This window comes from Humulus lupulus, chromosome 1 (assembly GCF_963169125.1).
Source record: "Humulus lupulus chromosome 1, drHumLupu1.1, whole genome shotgun sequence".
In the NCBI taxonomy this organism is placed as follows: Eukaryota; Viridiplantae; Streptophyta; class Magnoliopsida; order Rosales; family Cannabaceae; genus Humulus; species Humulus lupulus.
Genome location: NC_084793.1, coordinates 291,303,826 through 291,308,912, shown reverse-complemented (window position 1 = coordinate 291,308,912; position 5,087 = coordinate 291,303,826).

Below are 5,087 nucleotides of genomic sequence, written 5' to 3'. Positions count from 1 at the left end.
ATCTCATTGTAAAGACGGACTAGGCCTAAAATTGATAAATCTTGTAGTCGCATTGTTTCAATAGATGCCGAGTTACTCCATGATCAGTGGGAGATTGAGAATATTGAGATGGGTGTCAATTGGCTGTAGTGAGGTATATATGTGTTAATCGATCCTTCTATGACAACTTTATGAGGATGAGATCGCTTAGGAATCTCTTAAGGTATTGAAGTGAAACTTTTATGTTTTTCGATAATGATGAGTTCAGGAGAGTATTGCATTGATTTTATACCCTAAGATAGTTTCAGTGGGACTAGTGAATCATCTATTGTGGTTTTCTTATAATTAAGGCTCAAGATATGACATTGATCATAAGTGGACAAATTTTGGATGAATACGACAATAGATATGTGATCATTATCTATTTCGACGTGATAAATGTATTACTTGGAGATGTTCGTAAACATGAAGAATCCAAATTAAATAGAATAACGCATGTGTACTCAATATCATGCCGTTGTTGCTACAAATTTGAGGATAGATAAGTTATATTTAGGCAACAATTTTGGTTTGATTGAAGTCAATGAAACAAAGCTTGCCATATAGTGATATTGATGACTTAGTATTCTTTTTTGGATAACCAATGGAAAGAATAAGGGGAAGTTAGGTTTTGACTTTTTTAAGCATAGTACACATGCTGATCATATTAATTCTTTTGTCCATAAAGTTTTTTTTATGATCTATAATATCATGTACTCTTTGTTAAAATCTCTCTCACATGATCATTATCTTGAGCACGGTCTTCTCGAGCTTTGACACATCAAAGTTTTAAACATTTTTTTTGTGTTTTAGAAAGCTTCAAAGTGGAAAACACCTAAATGATTAATCCAAACATGCATAATGACGTGCAATCACTTCTTATATGCAATGTTTGACGAAGTGACAAGTACAAAACTGAACGTATATATATAGATATATAGTCTCAATGGTTGTACTGCATGCATGCTGTTTTAATGGTTGTTATTATATTTGAATATCTTCCTGGCCAAATTATGTTTAATATATGTATCCTATCGGTATGATATTATACATGATTTATTTAACTGCCTATTAGATAATGAAGTATAATATGGTGGTTGTTTATTATATTGGTCCAAGTGGGAGAGATATTTGAATTTTTGTATGGACTAATATAATCACAAACATAATTCCATATTCACAACCATGTTAGGTGTTTAAAAAGACAATATGAGTTAAGTATTTTGCTATGACTCTCAAAAGGATTTAGCTTTGATGATTTGTACCGTTTCATTTCGAATATATAGGTTGAGACTGAATAAGGATTTAATTTGCAGACATTGTTTTTGGGCAATCACAATCTCAAAGTTTAATTGTTAAAGAGAAGATGATTATCTCAATGGTTATTTTTCGATAGTACTATGGCTCATATAATTGTCTCTTCTATCCACTATTGATGATAAGTAAATAAAGTTGTCCATGTTAGAGTTTCAAGTTGGGATTAGTCAAGGGTCAAAAGATTATTTAGGGAATAACTGGACTTATCCCTTGTTTTGCTTCCGCTGTTATTATTGTCGACCCTACAATCAGCCAGAATATGATAAGAAAATCCATATGTGAACAAGCAAAGATATAGGATCGAAATAGTTTAACAGACCTACAATTACAAACTGGAAATAAGGTTGACGACATATACCTCAAAATTGTTAATCGAGAGCCATTAGTAGTTCTTAATCCTTATTTGGAAAGCTGATATGTTAATATCACGATTTCCAAGATATGATCAAACATGGAAGTTTAGGCTTAATCACATGATAATTGGGAGATTTTTCTTGATGGCAGTTCGTGTTGAGAACAGACTATTTAAGGAACAAATTAAGGTTGATTAAAGCCTATAGCTGGTTACCATTATGATAGAATGAATTGTTCAAAATACATTATTATTGGATGGTAAAGTGCTGACTATTTGGAAATCAAAATATAAGGATGTGAGAACTAAATTCTTATTTTAGAATTTCATTTGGCTCAATGAAGCCTTGAGAAGGCAACTGAAAAGGACACCCGAATTCAATGGATTAAATTTGTTTTGGAAAGGCATCAAGACAATGACTATTATTATTCTCAGAATGGACAATTCGAAACATTATCGTTAGTCAATATTATGTGAGAGATCAGTAGGAACAATGATATGTTTATATTATTACATGGTATAGTACATTGCTCATAATTTATGATACTGATCTAATCTGGAGACAAGTAAAATTGTTATTTGATAGTCTCTGTCGGATGAAGAATTTTAGAGAAGCCTTACATGGTCTAAGTATTTAGATTCTTTGTGATGAGATCAACAGAAAGTTAAATTGTCTCATAGTTTATGTTGACTAACTTTTGATGTGAGTAATGTTTCAATTTCATTGAGAACTTTGGAATAGTCTAAAGTGTGATGTATTGTGAAAGGCCTAAAGTCCACTTGTATTAATAATGATGAGAGATCAATTTTGAGCTTGTTCCATACATGCTTGTTGAAGGCAGCCTCGAGTTTTCTCATGTATACACATTCCCTATTGTGATATTTGTCATGGGCATGCTAGATTGGTACTTGAGTAGTCATCCTTATGGTATCAAGGATGTCTTTGCAATCGACAAATCAACATTGTGACGCTCAATAGTTGGTTTTAGTGATATTGATTGAACATACTGCATGGATGTCAAAATCCTTGATAATGGTAGGAGGAGCTATTTTGTGATTAATTGTCTAAACATATAAACACCTACAATTTCCTCTCTCATACATGCAGGTATAATGGTAAGATGAGTTATTTTGTAATTAGGTGTTAGATGGACACTTACAGCATCCTCATTCATAGATGTAGAGTGAGTGACGTGTTATGAGGACATGGTTTATACAATACAACTGTGATATTTCGTTTCAGTGTCAAGAGTAGTTGACTCCATTGTGAATTTACTGAACTTATGTGATAAATGTCGCAGTCATATCTTTCTCTCAAAACTTGTAGAGTCTTGTTACTCCATTAATGATGATGACGTTCCATTTGTAGTGAGAAAGTTGTGGAGTCTTTTATTTGCATCCTGACACGCACGTATAGATAACATGTCAATAACTACACTGACAAGGCTTACCTAACCGTGTATACCGAGAACATACTTCTTATGTGGATTGTTAGGTGCCAGAGATGTATTTAATCAGTGGGAGTTACCGTTTTCATATATGATAGACATGTTAAGGATTGCTATTTATTGTTTAATAGATGCATATTGTGGATCACCCTTTGGCATTATGAGTGCACACTCGTTTGGTAATGATATAATGATGCGAGCCAATGGCTTAGTCTAGATATCATGTTTGAGTGGATCCATATTGAGAGTTATCGCCATGCTTTGTGAATCTCCAATGTCTCGTTATGTATCATATTTGTATCCTATCGATACGATATGATGCATAATTGGTTTTATAGACATTTGTGTTTCTTGAGATTCTTGTGTATAAACACTATTGTTCAATGAGTACTTGTTGGTGTAATTATGTAGTCCAAGTGGAAGAATGTTAGAATATTTTATATGAACTGACATAATTACACGTTACTCAGGCAGTGTCGTGATTAGCACGTAAGGATAACTATATAATCGGTATTGCATGCTATTACTATCGGGCCATAATGGGATGGACATAACGTACTAACACGCTCGGGGCCCATGGACACGCTCTCAACGTCTTTAGGCCAGCCCATTGGGCCAAGGCAACTAATCCTCTCATTGGGTATCTAGGCCCAATAAGCCCATTATAGTTTATAAAAGGGGTTACACCCTTTTATTAAGGGTGTGTGGACAATGGGTGTCTTAAGAGGAAAAATGAGAGAGTAGTGTTCATCTACACCCCAAGCTTTGATCTTTGTTGTGTAGGTGGGTGAAATGTGATGAGCATATTCATGGAGAATGATGGTTCATAGACTTGATCACAAAGGTATGTAAAGCTTCCTTTTATTCATATTGTATTTGATGCCTTAAATAAGATGATTTTATTGTGCAATATTGAGCATGAATGTGTTTGATCAATTTTTTATTATTATTTGATGCTCAATTAATTTTAACATTCTGTTCATCATCCTTTTATAATTGCTATTTTTTTAAAATGTCATAAATGCCCAAAAAATAGGTATAATACAGCAATAAATACTAAAAAAGTGTGGGGTAATTTCATACCAAGAGTAAAAATCATAAGGTGAATCAACTATTTGTTTTTGATTTTATCAAAATTTGTATTAACTTCTTCAATATCTATTAAATAGGTGAATTGTTTATGATACAAAAATAATTTATTTATTTTGGAAAATAGAATTAGAATTTTATTATGTTATGCTATTAGTTAAATCATTTATATATATGGAATATTTTTCAATGGTTATTACCTATGGATTGTTACCACAAATCACTAAACAAATTTTTGATGAGAAATGATTATAATGATGATGAAAATAAATAAATAAAATATATAAAATCAATAATTTCGAATTTTTTAGATTAGTTAGTCAATAAACATTAGTTAGAAATATAATGGTCACATTAATCATTCTCATTAATTCCAAAATGATTTTCTTTCTCATGGAATTGATAAAAATAATAAATCAAGAATGAATGATGAATGGATAACGAATATTAAATAAAATAAAATTTATTCTTTATTCAATAAATATGTGATCGTCATGTCATCAGGTAGTCATTTCAAAAGTTGAAAAAGTCAAAATTTATTTTTAAAAATATTAATTATTAATTATAAATATAATCATTCATCTTAATCCCATTGTCAATATTAATAATGCCCCACATATATTTAAATCATTTAGAATTAAATCATTTATATATATATATATATATTTAAATGCTAAGTTACTCTAGCAAACATTTTCGATATACAATCTTCCTTAATGTTGATACAATACTCTTCAATGTTCATACAATTCTAAAAAAACAAATTTACAATCTTATCCCTCAAAATTATATATTATATAAAGGATAAGAATAAAAATAATTCTTGTAAGAATAACATTGTACAACAAGTCACCAAATTATAA